The following is a 24,851-nucleotide window of genomic DNA, read 5'->3' on the forward strand; positions in this document are numbered from 1 at the left end:
TCATTAGGATTTGGACGATCAACTCTAAAGAACTATAGTCAATCAATCTGAAGTAGTGTTACTGAATTTAAATGAACCCATGCTTCTAATATAACATGCCAATGCATTAAAAAATGAAAAAAATATGGAGTCATGAAGTTTATGGGTGAAGGATATTACAGCTTTACTCATCCAATGTGTGTGTTGGCACTCCGTCGCTTACGACGTTGAGGGTTCCAGTTGATCCGACCAACGGAACAGCCTGCTCGTGAAATTAACGTGCAAGTGGCTGAGCACTCCACAGACACGTATACCCTTAACGTAGTTCTCGGGGATATTCAGTGTGACGCAGTGTGACAAGGCTGATCCTTTGAATTACAGGTACAACAGAAACAGGAAGAAAGAGTGAGAGAAAGTTGTGGTGGAAGAGTACAGCAGGGTTCGCCACCATCCCCTGTCGGAGCCTCGTGGAGCTTTAGGTGTTTTCGCTCAATAAACACTCACAACGCGCGGTTTGGGAATCGAAATCGCGATCCTATGACCGCGAATCCGCTGCCCTAACCACTGGGCCATTGTGCCTCCACAACTCATCCAAACCATCCAGTAAATATTGTAAAATCTATTTAATCAGTTGAAAGGAAAAGGCGAGAAAGCCACTGACAGGTTTACTGCTTCTGTGGCTGATTTTAAAATGTTCGAGAAACGATGTAATTTCAGTCACCTTTGGATAACAGGAGAATCAGCAACATCTGACATTAAGAATGTATTGGAGTTTCCTGTACAGTTTAAGGGAAAAGGTAAATATATACCAAAGCTATTACTGAATGACGGCTACTTTTGAAATATTCACTTTCTGAGCTTTTAGCTAAATGGAAGAATTGAGTCCCCAGATTATAAATTATCAAAAGATCGTCTTTGGATTGTTATTAGAAACTAAAATCCCGCTAGAAGTTTGATACTTAAGCTATGGCTTGTTGAACATTCTAATACGTCATGCGCAATGTAAGTTGTCTCCAAATTTAGTCTATTTTATGAAAATCGAACAATCTTAAATTATACATGATTTGTTAATGTAATCGTTCGGTTTGCTGGAAAATCGTTCCTATTTGCTGGCAAATGATACTCTGAGAAGACTTTCGAGTTCAATGTTTACAGAAAAATCTTCGGGTCATCCTTAAAATTCCCAGTTATACATATCCGATAAAGATGTCTTCGTTTTACCACACAGTTATTTATACTACGTATAAACTCAGTAGCTATTTCCGTTCTCTCATGATATATCGTGTTCGAAAATCTTAAAGTCAGTTGATTAAAGTGACTGTAATCAACTGAACGTTGCTAAAACAGTTTTCGTCTGGCTCCTATATATTTTGTGTTTTTAAGCACAGTACTCCATAAGAGATATAAATAATAGCTCTTCACTCACTAACCATTGCTGAATGTCAGCAATACCCGTATATGAAGTTAGTGCACCCACGGTCGGCTTCACCCTGTTTCGCGCCTGCAACTTCCATGTTCACCGAGCGGCTCTCCTACTAAAATGGGCATGAGAAATTCACCTCACCAGCGATTACTCAACCTAAAATCTGAGGTCCAATAAGGATTCCACAGCACCCCACAGATCCTCTCTACCCAACTGATACTATCTAGAGAGAATCCAGGGTAGGATATCCAGTACCTATATGGGTTGCGGGCCCAGGAATGTAGGAGCAAGCAAAAGACCTCCAAAATGTTCAATGCCATTCCATGTCTATTTAGTTTTATACCAGAATGATCTACTTCTAGAGTTATGCTTTAGCAAAAGCTAGAGAGTGCTTGATTCCCATTGGTCTTCAAGCACACCGGACACCAACCCGGGATTTCTGAGGGATTCCTGCAAGAGATATACATATATACATACATACATATATATATACAGACATGCAAACATACACACATACATACACACGTGTATACATACATATACACACACATATACACACACATATATATAAACACATATATACATAGCGGTATTTCGTCTGTCTTTAAGTTCTGAGTTCAAATTCCGCCGAAGTCGACTTTACCTTTCATCCTTTCGGGGTCAATAAATTAAGTACCAATGGTGTACTGGAGTCGATCTAACCAACTAGCCCCCGCCTCAAAAGTTTCGGGCCTTGTGCCTAGAGTAGAAAAGCACACATGAAAGTATCACCGTACGTAGAATCGCGTAAGACCTGCTATATCTATTACCTATTTCAGAATGCCGAAACGTTTTCTTTTATTAATCATTCAATAAGACTGTACATTAATCTCCTTTCTATTCTTGCCTCTTCTTTCTTTTTAGTTATTGTGATCTTGTGTTGCTTCTTTTTAGACATTCTGGTATTTTGTCGCAGAATTACGTATAACAGCCGTTGTAGATGTAAAGAATATAATGCGTGTATATAAAATATTAGAAGTTTAAACCTCCGGCCTTCTTTTACTATTGCTCTACAACAGGATATCGAGAATATCCCCTCCCAGGAACTAATACTTGTTTTTGCATTTATTCCAAAGAACATTTCTCTTGGTAACGATTGAATAATATATATATGTGTGTGTGTGTGTGTGTGTGTGTGAGAGAGAGAGAGAGAGAGAGAGAGAGAGAGAGAGAGAGAGAGAGAGAGAGAGAGAGAGAGAGAAATTAGTTCAAGTAGAACATTTTGATTTTTTTTTTGGTGGGGAGGGTGTCCAAAAGTTAGATTTCTATTAAAGATTCTTCATAATTTAATTTAATTTTTCCATGTTTTCTTACATATCAGTATTATCATTCGAAACGATCGTATGGATTAAGAATTTATATAAACTTTTAACATTTTCTCTTCTCCATTTTCTTTAACTGTTAGTTGGGTTTATATAGGATTTTATCCTAGAATACTCATAAGACATTTTTGAGTATGTATATATATATATATGTGCGCGTCTGTGTGTGTATATATATATATGTGTGTATATATATATATATATATATATATATATATATATATATATATATATATATATATATATGTGTGTGTGTGTGTGTGTGTATATATTTATATTCTATACGTATTCTCTCTTTATATGTGCATGTTGGTATGTATGTATATTCTGTTAGATGTAATTTAAGAATACACTAGTTAGTTTTGTTCTTAAAATTCTTAGTAATGCTTATTAGGAAAAACAATACATTCAAAGCTATTTTATGTTACATATATCTATATATTGGTTATTTTTTATTTTCTTTAATTCTAAATGCTTTGTTAGACAGACTAGGCTGAGCATATTTCGTTTTTCCTTGTTTGATTAGAAATTCTTGCTTCCTGTTCGCCACAATTTATCTTTCAAATGATTTTCTGTAAATTTAAAAAATATTTTTTCTTCCATTTGCTATTTTCTAATCGTAAATATTTGTATATATGCTTTGTACTGACTTACTGCGATCATTAAAATAAAAACACACATATATGCACACACACAAACACACATTCACACAGAGTTACTCACACACAGAGTGTCTTATATTGACTTTTCTTCTTATTCTAGTACATGTTTAGTTCCACATTTTAATTGAAGACTACAAATCGCATGAGTTCTTTATTCCATATTTTATTTCAAGCTGTGTTTCTATAATAATATACTCACCATTTAGGCCAAAGTTTCCCAACTGGGTTCCATATGGCCCTTGCTGATCCATAGAAAATTCTTTGCTGAAACATTCGTCTGACGATTTATCAAATAGAACCTGTTCATATAGAAGACAGTGAGCAAGTCAAAACGGCAAAAAAGGATGATCTGTAAAACTTTACATTTGTTTTGTGTATTATGGGATGAGGAAAATCTCGAAATGTGTCCGCTTTGTTTTACTCCCTCAAACAAAAATTATATAAGCTGTATAAACACATACACTAACACACACACACGAACGAACGGATACACTCACTCACACATGTATACATACATATATAAGTGTACGTATGTGGGGGGAAGGTGTGTGTGGAGGGTGCGTGTATGTGTATACATGTACATATACATAAGTGAAGGCGAATGGCTCAGTGGTGAGAGGTATTTGGCTCGCGATCGTAAAGTCGAGGGTTCGATTCCCGGTGACGTTCTCTCCTTCAATAAGACACTTTATTTCACGTTTATTTCTAGTCCACTAACCTGGTAAAAATGGGTAGTACCTATGATTTAAAGGGCCAACATTGTCACATCCTGTGTCACGCTGAATCTCCCTGAGAACCAAGTTAAGACCACGCGTGTCTGTGGAGTGCTCGGCCACTTGCACGTTTATTTCCCGAGTAGGCTATTTCGTTGATCGGATCAACTCGCCGTCGTAACCGACGGAGTTTCGGTTGGTTAAAAATGTACCTAAATTACATTTGAAACGGTGAATGCGCGTGGCTTATTGGTTAGGCTTACGATCGTAATGTCGTGAGTTCGATTCCCGGGGACGTATTGTGTCTTCGAGCAAGACACTTAATTTCACGTTGCTCCAGTCCACTCAACTGGCAAAAAAATGAGTAGTACCTGTTTTTCAAAGGGCCGGCCTTGTCACGCTGTGTGTCATGCTGAGTATCCCTGAGAACTGCGTTAGGGGTACACATGTATGTGGATTGCTCAGTCAATTGCACGTTAATTTCATGAGTAGGCTGTTCCGTTGATCGTATCAGCTGCGACCCTCGTCGTCGTAACCGATGGAGTGCTCCTTTACATAAATTTCACAAACATATGAATACAACCAATCTACACACACACACAAACCAGCAAATAACAACACATTTATGTATACATATATTCGTTTGCGGCTGCCTGAGTGTCTGTAGGCATCTCTAAGTATATCTCACTAATTGTGTGTAGTTTCAGAATGTAGCTGTATACGGCTCCTTTCATATAAGTGAGCAAGCCTTTCAGCTCATGTGTATGTAAGAGGGATTAGGCGCCTACGCCTAACGGTTCATCGTATATGGTTGTATGTGTTATTTACAAGCTTGTTTGTTATTAGCCTTTCGTGTCGTTAGATTCATATCCACCGTGAAGGATTGGCAGATATAAAATCCTTTTGATATGGGAGAAATTAATAATGTAGCAGTAATTAAATGGATTTCCGACCATATTTTGGCTATAAATCACACTCATAATATTAAGACACTTTTATAGTGAAGCGACTGCGGACACACACACATACTGCGGACACACACACATACTGCCTACACACACACATACTGCCTACACACATAGACAGAAATAAATATGAATAATTTTGTAAATGTTATGATCTTTGATATTAAAACATGATCTTCGTGCTTTTAAACACTACCTTCAGGATATAATAGCTTAATAAATAACAGGAATGTCGCATCGGTCATATTTCTGGCATGACACATTCTAAAGGCAGTTAATATAGTTTCGCCTATCGTCGCTAGTTGTCCAACGCGTCCTTTTCGCTGTTTAACCAACGTTAATTACAAATAGAGCGATTCTGTTGAGTGTTAGGATTCTCAGTAATATATACTGTTAATATAGCTGACTTTATGTCTTTTATCTTTTATTTTGTGCTTGTTTCAATCATTGGACAACGGCCATGCTGGGGCACCGCTTTGAAGGTTTCAGAACAAATTAACCTGGTTATTTACATTATTTACATTTGACGGATATTTGTCCTCATCTTGTTTGTTGTTAACACAACGTTTCACCTGAAATACTCTCCAGCCTTCACAGGTGTGTTGGGGGAAATTTCAAACCTGGATTCTCATTCCTAAAATATTTTTCGATGTTGTTGTTATTATTATTATTATTATTATTATTATGTTGTTTTTTTCTTCTTCCTTCAAATTTTCTTCCATTTCTTGTCGTGTGTTTTCCGTACACCTAGGGTAAAGAAGTTCATTGTATGCATTCTCAGTTTACACACGCAAATTCACAGGTATTATTATTATTAATATTATTAATATTATTAATATCATTATTATTATTTTTCAGATCACTGCTTAGAATCGAACTCGGAATCTTGAGGTTAGTAGCCCGCACTCTTAACCACTACGTCATATGCCCACGGGCATTTGTAAATAATGTACATAATTCCTCATCTCTTAAATATAGAACTGAAATTAACCTCGGTATTTTTTTAAAGCCTGATACTTATTGCATCCGTTACTTTTGCCGAAATGCAGGCGGTTGTCACGCGGTGATAGTAGCGATGATCATGGTCTGTTAACAAGCAGTATTTAGAAAGGTAGGGACAGCTCTTTTTGAGACATTGAGAATATGGAGGCTATGGCAACGATCTTTGACATCTTCAATTTCGAGGACTTTCATGGGGCCTTCAGAAAGTGGTTGGAACGCTACTGGAAGGGCATTGAAGTCAGAAGATCTACTTCAAAGAAGATTGGAGTCTTGCATTTCTCTGAAATCAATAAATGTTTCTCTTGAAAATGTTTCAAAACCTCTAGATTGCACCTCGTGACTTGATTCGAACCGTAGAACCATTAGGTTTGAATATCTCTGCTTTAAAACATCTAGCCGACAGCCGAATTTCTTATGACTGAGATAGTAAGTTCGATTCCAGGACCGGACTATGTGTTGTATTCTGAAGCAAGACACTTTATTTTGCTGTTACTCCAGTTCACTCAGTCGTAGAAATGAGTTGTGACGCCACGGGTGCCAGACTGTATTGGCATTTGCTTTTCCGTTGGATAACATCGGTGGCGTGGAGGGGGCAGTCTGGTATGCATGGGTGACTGCTGGTCTTCCATAACCAACCATACCCAGACTTGTGCCACAGAGCAGATCATTCTCGGTGCAATCCCATGGTCATTCATGACCGAAGCGGGTCTTTACTCTTCACCCTTTTACCATATCACGAACATTTTAGACGCACCCCTATTACAGCAGCGCACATTTAGGAACACACATTACAGCTTACGCGTGGTAAGCTTTGCATATAAACCCAGAATTGGGAGGAGGTATGAAAAATTGTTTGCAAAATGTGCTTAAGAGCTTATAATTTTGAGAAGTCGATATTTCGACTATGAAAACATACTAATGTTTTTTTTAGTAACAAGAAAAGTAGAAGACAGTAATTTAGAGTGAGAAAATGAAATCAATATACTTTTATAAAGCTTCACCGATAGGGGATAGAGTTTAAAGCTACTGTATACATATGGTAGTAAAAAAATCAATATCTTGACAATAATTTCACCTTTATTGGTAATATATGCTACAAATGTAGACAAGAACTATATTCATTAAAAAGAAGATACACGAATTAAAGAAAGAAATCAGAGAAGAGCATGATGGGAAATATATTTAGATTGTACACTTATTAAATGTTGGTCTAGCGAACAAGCAAACCGCTTCTCAGCTGGCCATCAGACCTGCTGAAAATAGCAACTAAATCTGTATTATGTTACGTTTTACCGTCTTAAAAGAGGAAGGATAGGTAGGGTAATATGATCCTAGATATACAAAAAAGATAGAATAGTGTCGGTTGGAAGCCTCATGATTATAGGTTCATTCAGTCCGATCAAATGTGGGTGAAAAGCACCAATAAAGACGTTAATGAAGATCGCAATTAATAAGTGTAGTTGCATAGATTTAGCAACCTTGAATGTGGAAGAAATGGGAAAGGTTCTCCACGTGTAACAACCCACAGATAATTGACACCTTTCATTTAATTAAGAATTCTTGCCTATAGAATATAACATCTCTTAACTTATTTTACAAAATCTTTGGCCATTGCCCCATTTGAGTTACCTCCCATAACTCATATTTCTTGATTATGCAAATTATACTGTTAAAAAATTATTCGTAACTTTTTTCTAAATTTAAGAATCTTACTCAACATAATGCAGACTTGAGTAGACTATATTATACTGAAGAGGTCTAATGGACAGAAACATGTCTATATAATTTTCCTTTATTTGCAGACGAAAAATTAGGCTTTCACTCAACATGTATTTTGGCTGATAAATTTTCAATTTCTTGGAATTATCTGCCCTTTCCCTTTTGAGATACGCTAATCCTTATCGCTTGGATTTTGTTTTCTCCAGATAAGAGGGAAATTTCAAAGAATTAAAATTTTTTAACACATGGCATTCCGCACAACATCTCCTCATCTATTTTTATTAAAATTTATGTCATTAGTCCATTTAAGGTATAACACAGTTTTTATTGTAGCGTAGCGTTGCATTCACAATGACCTGCTTTGTTGTGATGTCTATGTAATGAAATGTAGTTGTTTTAGACATATGAGGACCAACTGGAAGTTACAAACCAACACTAGAAACGCTATTTGGTCATATGACCAACCAGAAATACCATTCACAAACCACTATTGAATAGCCTAGCATTTTATAAACAACAAATGTTGAGTAATGTTGTTTTAGATGCTGTACATAAATGGTCATGGGGCACAGTGACATAGCTAGAATGTGTGCTGCTATGGGCAGTCCTTCAGTTTGCCCGTACCCTGTGCCGCGGAAGTATATAGACTGTGATGGAACTTTTAATCATAGAGTCACTCAATCCTTGTTGACATGGTGTTAAACAAGAATAAACGCAACAGCTGGGAGTAAAGAAATTCTTACACGAAAAAGAAATACAGATTTCCTTGGTGATGAATTTTACTTTCCAAATGTTTAATTTGCCATAAATTACTTCACTTAGATGTATCAGCTTGGGGGATTTATTTACGGCTTACAAGCAATTATTGTAATTTTCTTGTCAAAATTGTACTTCTTGCTTGTAAAATATTAGATATGTATATATTTACATAAAACAACGTATATGAATGAATGTATGTATGTATATATATATATATATATATATATATATATATATATATATATATATATATAATATTAATATATATAATGTACTCTTACCAAAAGCAGTTCACCGCATTTACATGGAAGCTATTGAAACCTAACTAGTTGGAAATCAGGATATGTAGTTTAAAAGCTTTACGCTCTCTCTTTATCAATCTCTGTTTATCTCACCGTTTCCCTGTCTACTTGTCATCCGCAGTCATATGTAAAGTATATTTCTAATGTTTTTTTTTTTTTTAACTCAGATATTACTTAGAAAAAAGCTAAAATATTTCTTCGTTATTGAGTTTTATCTAATCGACAGATGCAGGTAAATAATGATTTTTAAAGTATGTATAAGGCCTAACATTTTTGGGAAGTGATATAATCAATTATATTCACCCATGAACTTGAATGGTAGTTTATTTTATTGAGCCAGAAAGATGAAAGACAGAGGTGTCATTGGTGAGATTTGAACTCAAAGAGTAAAGATCTGTAATATATACAATAAGGATTATCGTTCTACACTCTTAAAAGCAAATAAAAGCAACTCCGAAATTGCGAAAATGTTCTTGTAATTACAATTTTATAGTCAAGATGTTTCCCTTATTAACTCCGATAACTGCAAATTAAATAAAAGGAGTGCTTTAGTGGGGAAATTTAATCTTAGAATATGTATTATTAAATAAGTTCACACATGTTGTGCTCCCCGGAGCCCAATTAATGTAAGGGAGATAATAATTTCTGTATGATATTTGGCGGCGTTAGATTTTTGAAATTTAAATTTGCAGAATAAGGAAGAAAATCTATAGATTATACATATTGAAATTTTTATCTTTTGGATTACTCATTACAATATGCTTGAACTGTCTCGCTATAGGCTGTCATGTCTAGCACCATTTCATTCTTACTAAAAATCGCCAGAATGGTATAATTTGAGGCAAATAAATGAAATGAAATTAAACATTTTACGAAGCGAGACAATTCTCACAGATGAAAAAGAATTACAGCCACGTAGACTTTAATGTGTGTCTTTTTGTTTCTGTTAAACTTCCTTTCTTTTTCTTCTTCATAGAGTGTTTAGTAATATAGCAATCGGGAGAAGAATCGTAGTTTCACGGCGCCATTTCCCCATTTTTATTATTCGCTTTTTCACCATAAAAGTATTTCAAGGAAAATATTAAAGATTTCGTCACGGCTTACTCTAGTACAGTTGAAAAATCCACATTCTTCGTCTGCGATTGAAAGTAAATATCTATTCTATATTTCCGTCCTCAGCATCCATTATATCGAAAGCACTGTGTAATTTTCGACCCACCACCCTATTATTATTGACTTTTGATATCAAACTATCACACTATTTGCTCATATATACATAATTATCGAAACTCAAACTCAGAAGAAAGAAAGAAATAATTCACGGGTGTGTATTATCTTCGACTGAATTAACAATACAATTTGCTAATTTTATTTAATAAATAACTGAGCATCCGTTCTACTGGTAATTGTCTGAATGGCATTTCGGTCAGACTGAACCGACCTTTTCCCGGTAAATAAGGCAATTTGCCAAATCGGTTAAAGTAAATAATATACAACTGATCACAAATGTGTAGCGTTACAGCTTCAAGGGCACCGAATATATGTACTATTTTAAGACTGACACAAACAATATTTGGTCAACTGGCATAACATCTTTGCTGCCTTCCATTACCGTCCTATAGTAATCTTTGTTGAAAACCTATATTTTGGATTAATAATGTATTTTTAATGTTTTATTATTTTTTTAATCATTTTATACCAGGAAATACTACATTGAAAAACACAAATGTAAAATGAGACAAGCTGTTATTTTGAAAATTTAGAGCAGAACCAATAGAAAAAAGCAAAAACACAGAAGCAAAGGAAAACCAGCACTATCATCATCATCATCATCATTGTCCTTGACATCTACGTCGCCATAATCATCACCGTCCTCCCTACCATCCCCTTCTCCACCCATCCTGCACCACCACCCATCCTGCACCACCACCCACGCCCTCTTCTTATTTCGTTTCCTCCTCCTAGTCATCGTCATCATCATCATCAGCAGTAGTAGCGGTATCACGAACCTGGAAAAAGTAACATTTTTACTCCACCCTCGAAACAAGATATAAGTCAATGTATTGTAATGGTAGCATTTAAACAAACTTACGGAAATAGTTTCAAACAATAGGACGTTAACTAGAAAGACGCATATATGTAAGTATGTATGTATGTATGTATATGTGTATAAATATATATATGATGTATACAAACACAACATATATACGCGTTCAAAGAGACACCCGCATTCATAATATATGCATAGACACATACACATACACATATAATAGTACGTCCTTATTTACATCTCTCCCACATATGCCTGAATATGAGTTTGGCCGTAAAACATTTGGATTGTAAATCTGAATTCCTGATTACCATACACGCTCATATAACTCCTTCTTTATTTCATTTATATTAGCCACAAGGGCTGTACACAGAATGGCAAGAAGCCAGGGCATATAACTCCTTCTTAACTACCCACTTACCTTATATATATATATATATGCACGCATATACATCTATATTCACGCGCGCGTGTGCGTGCATCTTTGTATATAAAGGCGAGTAGTTTAATGTTTAGGATACTCGTCTCACGACGTTCGATACCAGGTGGCGCGTTATGTCCTCGAGCAAGACATTTTATTTCACGTCACCTCACTAATATATATATATATGTGTGTGTGTGTGTGTGTGTGTGTCTGTGTGTATATGTGTGTGTGTGTGTATTGAGAAAATGGAGGCAGTCAGAATTTTGGATAATCTTTCATTAGCGTATTCGTTTGTTTGCGAAGTCGTCGAGACAAAATCAAAATCAATATGGTAGAAACCGAACGTTCCATTGTTCATTTATATGAACCAGATGTTTTTTTGTTTTTTTATTTGCTTTGTTTAGTAGAGGAGAATACTGTATTTGTTGTTTTTTAGGGGTGGAAAGGGGAGAGAGAGATTGAAAAGCAAAGCGGTGGGAGGAACAGAGAAAGAGGTTTCAAAATAATCAAGAAAGACGAGAAAATTAATAACAAAGGATGGAGAAAAGACAGATAGATAAAGAGAGAGAAGAAGAGACAGAGAAAGAGACAGAGAGAGAGGGAGAGGTGGAGAGAGAGGTTTCTTTTTAGTTTGGTGTGGTCAATTCATTGAAATTTCATTAAAAAATATTTTTCTTTTTTCTTTCTTTCTCCTTTTATTTTTATTTTTCTTTTGTATACCTATCAACATACTTGCAAATAAGCACATTTTTCTCACAAGGACTGTTGACCTTTCAAAGGTGACAATTTTAGGAAGTAGGATGGAAGAAATAAGAAAAGGGGGAGAAAAATATCAAAGACTTATGAAGCGAACGAAAGCGTTAATAAAGGATTATCCAAAATTATGACTGACTCCTTTTTCTCAATATACAATAACCATACACCACTTTCAACTCTCTCTCTCTCTCTCTCTCTCTCTCTCTCTCTCTCTATATATATATATATATATATATATATATATATATATATATATATATATATCTCTATATATATCTATATCTATATCTATATATATATATATATATATATATATATATATATATATATATATATATATATATATATATATATATATAAAGAGAGAGAATGAGATGTTCTGTGTTCAAATTCCGCCGAGGTCGACTTCGCCTTTTATCCTTTCGGGTCGAAAAAATAAGTACCAGTTCAGTTGAGTACTGGGGCCGATGTAACTGACTTACCCCTGCTTCGAAATTGCTAGTCTTGTGCCAGAATTTAAACCCTATATTAAATAATCTGCTTGACTTTCATATAGGATATTTTTGCCTGGTAAAGATATGTTTGCAATGACTATTACATGCAACAAATTCCTTTGTACGTTTCCGTGTCTATTTATCCGCTCAATGCGACTCTTTATCGAATTTCACAAACTCACACTCACCACAATCCCGCCAACGTCAAATGGTATATACAACATAATTTTACCGGAAAGTAATTGTGTCTCTTGCATTTAATATTAATCATTCTAAATCTCTTCTATTAATACCCGATACAATTGGGAGAGTTAATAACCAAGCTTTGCTCTCGTTACTTAGGAATATAATTAAAATCTTTCGTAAATCGAAGCTTTAGTAATACCGATGTCATATTAGATGCTTTGTAATAACTTCATAATAATTTTGTAACGACATTCGTTCATTAATGATTATATTCCGTAGGAAGATGATTTCACTTTTGACCTGGAAACAATCTACTTCCGATATGGTAACTGTTTTCAGGGAAAGCTAAAAAATGATGAAATATTGAAATGACTTACTTTCTACGATGCGAGGTTATTATGTTAACTAAGCATTTTAAAAATGATGCTGAATGGAATAAAACCGAAGTCAGGTGGTTACGAAACGAATTTCTTTGCTGCGAAACCATTATTAAGCAAAATATTTTACGACTTAAGATGAAGAAAAAAAAGAGGAAAAATAATCAAACATGCCCCTTTTTGTTATAAACTATCAACTATTATCTCATTATCAGAAACTTCGTAGAATGTAGAATTTAGCTTAATTTCTTTCTTTCAAGTTATGCCGTGCTGACGATTCGAAGGGAGGATCAAATGGTGCTATGCATGGCCATCAATGACCAAACCAATTAAGAACTGTATATGATGTGGAGGAGAAAAAAATAAAAGTAAAATGTGTATGCTTTAATTTATCTTAACTTAGAAGAGATTTTCTTCCCTATAATAGTAAATTCAGCAAGAGCATACATCACGTATCTATCTATCGATCCATCGATGCATCCATCTGTCTATCGAGCGATCCATCCATCCATCCATCCATCCATCCATCCATCCATCCATCCATCCATCCATCCATCCATCCATCCATCCATCCATCCATCCATCCATCCATCTATCTATCTATCTATCTATCTATCTATCTATCTATCTATCTATCTATCTATCTATCTATCTATCTATCTATCTATCTATCTATCCATCCATCCACCTATCTATCTATCTATTTATCTATCTATCTATACAAAGAGAGAAAATTACAACTGCCTGAATTTTTCCTTTTTTGTCTTTTGCTTCTATATATGTGTTTGTGAGTGTGTATGCTAATTGCATATGCTAAATAAAATTACAAACAAATATCTATCAAAAAATGTTGTTTATTTATATAGTTAAAAGTATTGATAAATTTTAATTAATAAAATGTACATGTGTAATGTTTAACTTAAGATACGAATGAGTTAGTAAAAATTAAAACTACACAGTATTTATTGAATATCATATGACCAATAATGTAATATTTAGTTTTTAAATATAAAATACGAATATTTTTCAGTAACAAAATAGTTTTTGCGAGAATTATATATACTTTAGACTATATATATTAGTGGATTTGTGCAGTGTTCGTTGAAAAATAAATATGTATGTTTATATTCACCGAAAAGGAAATTTAGAAATTATCAACCGTATTAATCAGTGATTTTGTCTGTCTAAATCTCATCCAATTTGGCATTAAAACATTCAGTTATCCTTAATATATATATGTAGAATCACCAGCTTGAATATATTTATTTCTTTACTGCGAGTGGGGGACAAACAAGGACAGACAAAGTGGTTAAGTCGATTACATCGACCCCAGTCCGTAACTTGTACTTATTTAATAGTCCCCGAAAGGATGAAAGGCAAAGTCGACCTCGGCGAAATTTGAACTCAGAACGTAGTTTCAATTGTAAGCCATAAGAACCAAGTATCCAATGACCTTCCGAAAATCACCTTGATGATTAATTCTTTTAACCCTTGCGAGCCAACAAGTGACCTTCTGCACAGTCACCCAACATCTGAAATGACAAATCTCATCTTCAAACGTCAACCATCTGAAATACAGAAAATATTAGATCATTTTAAACACGTGGTGTTAAAAGGTGGAGAATTAGTGTAAGAAAGAGAAACATTCATAAAAAGTATTTGGCAGGATTAGAAATCTGACTTAAAATTGAGTTACGAGAAAGGAAATGTATAGAGTTCTCGAATTTAATTGTTTCTTTTTTCTTGCTTACCTATAATGAAAATTTAGAAATTTCTAGTTCTTCGGAATACGCTTTTCTTGAAAATAGGACGGAATGGTCGTGATTTGAATATCTATGATGTACTAACTTAGCGTTAAATATCAGTCACAATACATAAGACTTCGGCGAAAGAAATTTATTCAGGTATTCGACCTGCCAGAAATTGCAACAGAATCTCACTTTTCCGCTTTCAATAAGGGGATTTACATTGGACAGTGTAGTCCTTTGCATTATGAAAGGGAGAAAAAGCGTTCCATAATAGCTCAGGGCTGAGCGTAAGGCTAAACAGAAGCAGCAATTACAGTAGCGGCAACAACAGTGAAAAAATTGAAGAACAACTATGCCTGTTACATTATTCCTATGTGAGAAAGGAATAAATCTTTTTCAATTTTTGATCTGTGTAGCTGCATGTCGCTGGTTTTGTTCCCGTTTTCTCTCGATCTGCAGTTTTTTAGCTCCATAAATGGCATATATATATATATATATATATATATATATATATATATATGTGTGTGTGTGTGTGTGTGTGTGTATGTATGTATTTGTGTGTGTTTGTGTTTGTCCCCCATCATCGCTTGACAACTAATGTTGGTGTGTTTATGTCTACATTATCTAGCGGTTCGACAACAGAGCCCGATAGAATAAGTACTAGGCTTACAAAGAATAAGTCCTGAGGTCGGTTTATTCGACTAACATCCTTTAAGGTGGTACCACAGCATGGCTTTAGTCAAATGACTGAAACATATAAAAGAAATATATATATTGATAGAAAAGGTAAGACAACAAAAGAAAGAGACCTCGATATTATGTAAATAGAGGAATTTATTAATACATGTATATGTATATATATACAGGCAAATGTATGTATGTATATATAATTGCTATTATCAGCACAACCACATTGCAGCCGTAGACAGTAAAATTAATTCGGAATACTATTCCATTATCAAAAAAGAAAATAGAAAAAGCCGACTAGTCACCATTTTGAAATCACATTTCATTCGTTGCTATGTTGAAATGATAAAGGAGACAGCAAAGAATCTATTAACATGGCGTTGTTTGAGAGAACAGAGAGACTCCATTGATGTGATCACATTTCACGAGGAGCTCCTTGCTATTTAAGCTTCTCTGACATAGCTACATGCCGTTGGTTTCGTCCTGTAATATGGAATTGTAAATATATGCGTCATCATAAAAGGAAATTGCATTGATATATTGTTATGGTAATTTCCGTAGTTTATCTCATAGGATCCATAATTGTAAGAGAACAAAAATATAAAGAGAAGAAAGCAACAAACAAAACATGGATTATCAAGCAAAAAGCATTCAGGGAATTAATTAAGATTTCATAATATTTATATAAAAAAACAGAAACCTTGAATTTACTGCTGAAAGCATTACTATCCTTTGCCAGGAAACTAATCTTATTTTCTTTTTTCTTTTTGTCATTCATCTTTTCAAAGAAGTATGTGTTTTTCTTTTTTCGTACTTTTATGCTGAAAGTAGCGTAGTTCGTATATAACATGATGCAACTTGCATTACACTGTCTTATAAATGAGATGTTTAATATTTGTTTGATTTGTCGTCTTGTTGTTGCTTAACTCTAAGTCAGTATGCGTGTCGTGTCTACTTCAACGTTTTTCAACTATTACAAAGCACAAATTCAGTCAGCCAAAACTTTTACAAGGAACTTGGGTATGTTTTGTGGGAAATTTGGCTCCTTTTTATCCTATATCGAGAGATGATGTAGAGGGCTTCATTCTTAGTACGGTAAATTTTTGTACCAAAATGCAAAATTGCGGCATGGCCTGTGTCAGCTGATTGCATTTATAATATATCTATGTACGAACTGTATACATAAGTATGTATGTATGTATGTATGTATGTATGTATGTATGTATGTATATGCATGCATGCATGTATATATGCATGTATAGGTGCATATGTATGTATGTATATATGCATGCATATCAGTTAGAATGAGGATACATATATATGCTGGCTTCCGTACTGTTTCTATCTACCAAATCAGCTCGCAAGACTTTGGTCAGTCCTAGGCTATAATAGAAAACACTTGCACAAGGTGTCACGCAGGGGTTCTGAATCCGGAACCACGTGATTGGGAAGCAAATTTCTTATTACACAGCCACCCTTGCATCTAAATATATCACTAACAACTAATTAGAAATATAGAAAGATTCTGTGTGAAAACAATAAGACCAAGAGGAAGACTACAGCGAGTACCTGTGCAATGAATTTGCGTCAGTACCATTGCCCTCCTGGTACATATGCTTATGTTTCGTCTTCTACGTTGCGTCTCATTACCTGCAGTGAGTTAAGCGAACTTTTAAGGCGGCGAGCTAGCAGAATCATTAGCGAGCCGGTAAAATGCTTAGAGATATTTCGTTCGTCTTTACGTTCTGATTTCAAATGCCGTCGAGATCGATTTTGCTTTCATCCTTTCGGGGTCAATGAAATAAGTACTAAATTGCTGGTCTTATGCCAAAATTTGAAACCAATTTAAGAGAATCTTCTGTTATCGTACACATATTATGCATAGGCCGTAAGGTGTTCAAAGAAAGGCAGTGAAATGTACGGAATAAATGTATTATACGTTGGCAAACATTCTTTCATACGGGTAAGTTAAACTACCTCTAGCGTGTTCGAATGCGAGTAATTTTAATTTAAAAATTACCCAAGAACGATTGATATGGAAACTCAACAGATATGTACTTTAACAGTGTGTGCACTCACACACACACACACAGACACACACACACACACACATACATTTATTTATTTATATATGTTTATTTGAATTGCATCTGCTATTTAAGTGAACTCTTCAATCTTCACAAACATCACATCTATTTCACATGGTTTGTCAGCCAGATTTACACACATTCATACTCATATACACATAATTATACACACGACCAAACACAAAACACACACACACACACACACACACACACACACACACACACACACACACACACACATGAATATATGTGTACGTGTGTGTCCTGTGTATATGTATGTATATATGTGTGTATGTATGTATGTATGTACGTACGTATGTATGTAAGCACAAGCCTCTTCTATTGCTGCAAGAGGAAATAATGTTTATTAAATTAATTAGGAATATTTGAAATTACATTGAAAATAATTAGTTGGTGGATTAAAGAAATCAACAACAGTAAACAAACAATAAACAAAGAAAGGCAACAAAATTTAAATGCTATGCATATAGACACATATATTGATCGTTATCGATCATTTCATAAGATTACTTAATGATGTTTTAATATCTCTGCAATTCCAGAAATGAGTAAGCTAAATATTGAAACTGTTCTTTTGAAAGTAATTCCAATTTTCCAATTATCGCAGTATTTTTTTCTAAGAATAACAGTTTTAACTTGAAGAAATCTAGAAAACGGTTACTAGACGGTGCGTGGCGTAATGGTTAGGGTGTTGTACTCGTGATCGTAAAACCATGGTTTCGCATCACAGACCCTAATCTAGACAGCATACAAAGAAACACAAGGATACAGTTCTAACGTCTCTTTTTTATAACTTAACATAATTATTCAATCCTAAAAATGGCTGATTATAATGATTAAGTAGTAATCATACACACGCATTAAGGTAGTTTGCAATGGAACATTGTAAGTTTGGCTACGAATGTAGCTGAACGGGAGAGATTCTGACAATCAAACTTTATATACGAAGGGGTGCTGAAAATGTTCTGGGTTTGGATAAAAAAAAACACAGGAGGATCAGTAAATTATGATTGCATTCAATATATTTCCCTCTCAGATTCACACACTTATTGCAGCAGTCCTTCAGTTTTCTAAGACCTGTAAAAGAAGTCGGAAAGTTAGGCCTCCGACGAGGCCTTTCGTGAGGCCTTTCAGCATCTGTTATACATGAGGATACCGTTCTAACGCTTCTTGTTCTATATCTTGATAATGGTATTTAATCTTAAAATGATTGATTACTGAGTTTAACTAGGTAAATCTCTCCATGCACACATATTAAGGTAATTTGCAATAGACTATTACGGATGAAGCTGAGAGAGGAAGATCTTCTGACAAGCAAACTTTATATAATAACACAACATGAAGCGAGTAATGTGGTTATTCCTGTTCCATTGCCTTATCCACTGCTCGTGGCACATTACGAGCAACTCTCAAATTGCTCACTTCATACAACTATAACCGACCAATGCAAGTTAGAAACATAAACCACTGTAAGTAGTGGCAGATTGTAAAATTGACGACTGCTCTGGTTTCGCCATCACCTTCCTCCTATGGCGTTTGTGAGACACATATTCCGTGTATCAACTAAACTGCTCGGTTATTCGATTTTGGCGTAGTCTTGATTATGGGTTTCGACGCGAATGGTTGTTGAGTCACAGCTCATCAAACTCAGATTTCCACAAATTCCTGTGCAACTCCTCCTAGTTTCCCCTCACTGTTTATACATACATACTTTTTATGTCTCTCTCTCTCTCTCTCTCTCTCTCTCTCTCTCTATATATATATATATATATATATATATATATATATATATATACATATATACTTGCCCGCTTAGCCCGCAAAGTGGCATCATTCGAAAGCTACAACAATTCATAGAAGCGCATTGTAACCAGCAGTGTATAACAACATCCCATAATCTGATCGATACAATGATATACAATCATCCATCCATCCATCCATGCATACATACATACATACATAGACATACACACATACTTATACACATACATACAAAAGCACTGATAACAAGAATGCATGCAAATACACGTTATAGAAGACGATAAAAGAGAATTATGATCTAATGTAATTTCTCCCTGTGGCTAACAGAAAATCCCCAAAACCTTACAGTCATCATTACTGACTTTGAAATGGAAGAGGAAATTACTTCTCGAAATTGGAATAGATTCATCCGTTGGTTTATATATGGGTTTATATGTTAGATAAGCAAGAGCATTTGCGTACTTAAAAGTTTTTGCTTCAACTCTCTGACTCAGAGTAAAATTTTCAATAAATTAAAAAAAAAATATGTGTATGGTATTCAAAACACAACCGCTTATTTATTCAAATTCATGTCATTGGCTACTTTGAATTAATTTGTTCAGTAGCTTTTAATTATAATTATGTAAATAATCCTAGGATGAAAAAATGTAGAAAAATGTATGACAAACGTAAAAAAAGTACAACTTCAAGCACAGCAGAAGAATGCTAAACTCGGCTGATGGGGTCATAAATAAAACCGAATTTCGTCTCCGTGGTTGTGACGGGCCTACAGATAAGACAAAAAACTTCATCAAAAGAAGAAAAAATAAAAAACAAAATGTTTGTATTTGTGTGTACAAATCTCTCTCTCTCTCTCTCTCTCTCTCTCTCACTCTGTATGTATGTATACATGTGTGTGTGTGTACCTGACCGTGTGGTAAGAAGCTTGCTTGCTTCCTAACCACATGTTTCCGGGTTCAGTCGCACTGCATGGTACCTTGGTCTAATATTTGCGGCTATAGTCTCAGGCTGACGAAAGCCTTGTATATATATATATAAATATACAAATATAAATACAGTTGTGTCTGGGGAGAGTCATTCTCTTTTATGGCCTTATATTCTAACACGCTCACCAGTAAAATATCCACTCATTCACTTATTTATTTCTGTAAAAGGTTCGTTGCGTCTTGCAACTTTTGCCGTAGAAGGTAAAAAAAAAAAAAAAACTTTCAGGAACAATAGTGGTTTATTGACGTAGACAGATATAAATTTTCCCATGTCGAAGTTTGATAAGCTGAAAAATTGTTTTATAGCTTAGCAGCTGAGGTTGCTATGTATGCGTTCATTTGAATAAGGTCATTTTGGTCTGACGAGTAGGTAGGGATTACCACTCGTTTGGACTATTACTACTTCTGAGGTTCTCCTAGCTATGAAATATATGAAGCCTGGATTTTATCTACTCCATTCCATTATTTTGAATTTATATGTATATGTATTTGTGTGCGTGAGTGTGTCTTTGTGTCTGTGCTTGTTTCCCACCATCGGTCCGGCAAAAGATAGCGACAGAATAAGTACCAGGTTTGAAAAATATGCACTGGGGTCGATTCATTCAACTAAAACTTTCTTTTGGGCAGTGCCTCAGCATGTGAAGAGCAAAAGACCATGAAGGAGGTGCAGCAAACTACCACACACAACCTCCAAAGCAAGATGTTACCTGAAGAAAGCCACGCTTCGAATTTAGTGGGATTAGAACGTTGTAGTCTTTTACGAGCTTCTGCCCATGGACGGGACCATCAGTTTCAATGTGTACTGTGACCAGCAGGACAAATTAAACGCAGCGATCCACCAGACGCATCCAGTACTTGCTAACCGTAAGCGCTTTGTCTTTCAACACAGTACTAGAACGCACGCTTCCTTGCAGACGTTCCAGAAGTTACTGGGACTTCGTTGGGAAACTTTTTCGAACCTTGAATATTTGCCCAACCATGTTTCTTGAGATTCTCACCTATTTTCGGCGCTTCAAAGTTCATTGAATGGATTCACATTCAACTTTAAATGAATGTATAAGTTAACCTGGAAATGTTGTTTGCTTGTAAAGACAAGAAATTCTTTAAGCAAAGAATAATTACTCAACCCACACGAAGGTAAAAAATATTGAAACGAAACGGGAATTATATCATTGATTGAAATAATCGCTATGTTTAAAACCTGTGTCATATTTTTGCTTAAAAATCCGAACGGACTTTTTAGCCAACCCAATATATTTCTCAGAAGTAAAGACAGAGAAATATAAAGAAATAAGAAATGATATTGAGTATGACTTTAAAGTTCTTCCAAAATGGTTTCTATTTTCTCTTGGTAATGAATTACATACGTATTTGTCTGTTTGAATTATTGGAATTATATGTGAATATCTCTTAACAGCTTGTTACTGACATCGAAACAGGACTAACAAAATGTAGTTAAATCAATAAAGAGAAAGAAAATGTAAACAGACACAAACTAATATAAATTGTGAATCAATATAAAGAGGATACACACAAAACGCTAAAATATTTAATAAAGAAGAAAATACAAAAATATAAAATATATTGAAGTATCAATCAAAATTAAAAGTGTTTTCTATTTGTTTTACATTGTATAATTAAATTAACCGCCTGTTTTTCAAAGTTAGTTTCGATGCCAAGACTATGTTTTTCATAATTATAAGCTTGAAACTTTAATACTGTTTCTGTACGTATGTGTGTATGTGTATATATGTGTATATATCTTGATATAAATATAGATACACGCACACGCACACACACACACACACACACACACACACACACACACACACACACACACACACACACACACACACACACACACACAACACACACGTGTGTGTGCTTGCGTGTGGCTATACGTATAATTATATCTCTATAAATAAAGATGAATATATGTATTGCAGAGTCTGCAATATATAGATGCAGGCAGCCAAAGCTTATTGAGACTTTTGCGTGGCACAGGCGACTGAAAGTACAAGATTTACAAATGAATGTGATGTAATTAACCGCGGGATTCACTCCTAGTTTTTGCTGGTATTCATTCGTACTTTTGGTCTAATATTGAAATTAAAAGAAAACTATAAAATTCTATATTTCGATCATATACTGATCATTATATTTGAATGTCTACAACGTCGACATGTTAATTTCACATCAGATTATATATATATATATATATATATATATATATATATATATATATATATATATATATATATATATATATATATATATATATATATATATATACATATAAGGAAAATAAGACAAGATAAAAAATATTAAAATAATTTTATCATGAAGAAAATTTTAGTACCAGTTTCAGTCTTTTCGGCTCTTTCAACTTAGAGTTAAGTATGATGAACAATTGAATTGTGGAAAAATGAAATGAAATGTTTTTTTTTAAATACCGCTAAGCATTTCGCCCGGCGTGCTAAAGTTTCTGCCATCTCGCCGCCTTTTTAGCCGTAGAATATTGCTTTATCTTTGTGGTAAGAGCGAAAAACGATACGTAAAAATAATCTATTTAGTGGTAATGAAGGAATATCTTTGAAGCCATTTTTAGTTGCCTATCGATACAGCAGTGCGGCCTATTTCAAACATTCAGAATGAAATTTTCCTGCTGGTTACACAACCTGTTTAAAATAGCAGCTGAATATTTATCTCATCATACATTCATGCATTATCATCATCTTTGATAAAAGATGAACCACTGCTCAAAAGATTCTATCGACCAAACAGCTCTATCGTTAATTGTTTCTAACGTGGTTGTGGTTAACCGGTGGGTGAAGACAACTCCAGCATTTAGTACTATTTTAATTTTCGACCCCATATGGACGAAAGGTAAATTTGACTTCTAGAGTATTTGAAATCAGAATGAAAACAGTAAAGCAACTTTTCTGATAAAGTAATGATTCTACGAATCCGCTGCCAATGAATATGTTTTAGATAATTGGATACAACGCTATAGATTTGAGAGGAGTAAAAAATCGATTATATTGACATTAGAGCTTGACTAGTGTGAAGGTGCGTGGCCTAATGGTCAGGGTTTTGCATTCAGGATCGCTACACTGTCGGTTCATTTACCGGGCCCAGTGGAACGTTGTGTTCTTGAGCAAAATACTTCATTTCACGTTGCTCTGCGAGTGGGAGAGTGGTAGAATCGTTGGCTCGTCAGCACAGCAGAGATGCTTTACAGTATATCTTCCGGTTCTCTACATTCTGAGTTCGAAACTTGCCTGTTGGGATAAGGCAATAGAAAACCACTCCAGTGTTCGTTCCAAATCTAGTCAGGGCAAACGAAGTTCCAGGAATCGATTTAGCGGTGGCAGGGGCGAGTACGAGGCCTCCCAGGTCGTACAGAAAGTTACCATGTACAGGATCTGTCCACGGACAGACCATCTCGAGACTAGACTGAACTAAACTTGTCTCGTACTTCATTTCATCGACCCTGGATAGACGAAAAGTAAAGTTGACTTCCGCAGGATTTTGAACTCAAAATGCAAAGACTCTAAAGAAATACTGCAAGGCAATTTTGTCCGGCTAACGAATCTAGTAGTTTGCCATATCATGCACATTATTACAATCATTATTTTCCTCATCATCACAAAAAAAAAAAAAAAAAAAAATCAGAAACAGCATCAACATCATTTTATAAAGACTAATGGCCAAGAACTGCGCCTTGTGATTTCATGTGAGAAGCTAATAATATTCTTATTAAGCAAGATGATGATCTCAAAATTTCTCAATTTATGTCAGTAGAAGATAGGGCAAGTTGCTATCGTTGTGAGGGGATTAATCTAAGAGACAGATTATCGTTTATTATCGTTTTTCTCAGTGTAATATTCGCACCTCATTATTTCATTACTATAGGGAATAAAAGTTAATCAGCAGCCACAAGAGTGTTGACATCGATATGGATTGGAAATGGGATTCTGACCAGCAAAATAGAGTGGAATGCTACTCAAGGGAAGTCAACTACTCATTATTTTATATTATAATTTGTAAAATCATAAATGCAGAAGAAATTCGATATCGGAATCCCTGGGAAATTTTACTGAATAAGAGAGTTTGTCGTCAGCAATCTGAGGAAATCTGGATTGTGTCTAAAGAAGAGATGAAGAATGACTACGAATGATACTTGGAAGTGTCAGAAGAAAGACATGGAAAGGGAGGAGGAGGAGGAAGAGGCGGAGGAAGAGGCGGAAGAAGAAGAAGAAGGGAGAGGATGAAGAGAAAGAGGAGGAGGAGAAAGAGAAAGGGAAGGACAAAGGGATAAGAAAAAGAGGACGAAGAAAAAAGAAAACAGTGATGACGAAGAAGAGGAAAAAGAAGAAAATATGGAGG

The 24,851-nt window shown here is 34.9% G+C and overlaps 2 long non-coding RNA genes across 2 annotated transcripts in view; one reads left to right on the forward strand and one right to left on the reverse strand.

Moving 5' to 3' along the window:
- Nucleotides 1–550: 550 nt before the first annotated feature.
- LOC149133488 (uncharacterized) lies at nucleotides 551–12,292 on the forward strand. The gene is made up of 4 exons (XR_016243364.1): nucleotides 551–776; nucleotides 5,962–5,994; nucleotides 9,862–10,033; nucleotides 10,588–12,292. It is a non-coding gene; the product is annotated as an uncharacterized LOC149133488 (long non-coding RNA).
- Nucleotides 12,293–14,140: 1,848 nt separating this feature from the next.
- Nucleotides 14,141–24,851, reverse strand: part of LOC149133489 (uncharacterized) — a 17,888-nt gene continuing 7,177 nt past the window's right edge. The window contains exons 2-5 of the long non-coding RNA XR_016243286.1: nucleotides 16,308–16,428; nucleotides 15,913–16,090; nucleotides 15,591–15,667; nucleotides 14,141–14,740 (exon numbers count right to left, since the gene is read on the reverse strand). This is a non-coding gene — a long non-coding RNA (uncharacterized LOC149133489). The remainder of the gene's footprint in view (nucleotides 14,741–15,590; nucleotides 15,668–15,912; nucleotides 16,091–16,307; nucleotides 16,429–24,851) is intronic.

Source organism: Octopus bimaculoides, chromosome 10 (genome assembly GCF_046866305.1).
Source record: "Octopus bimaculoides isolate indiv1 chromosome 10, ASM4686630v1, whole genome shotgun sequence".
Taxonomy (NCBI): Eukaryota; Metazoa; Mollusca; class Cephalopoda; order Octopoda; family Octopodidae; genus Octopus; species Octopus bimaculoides.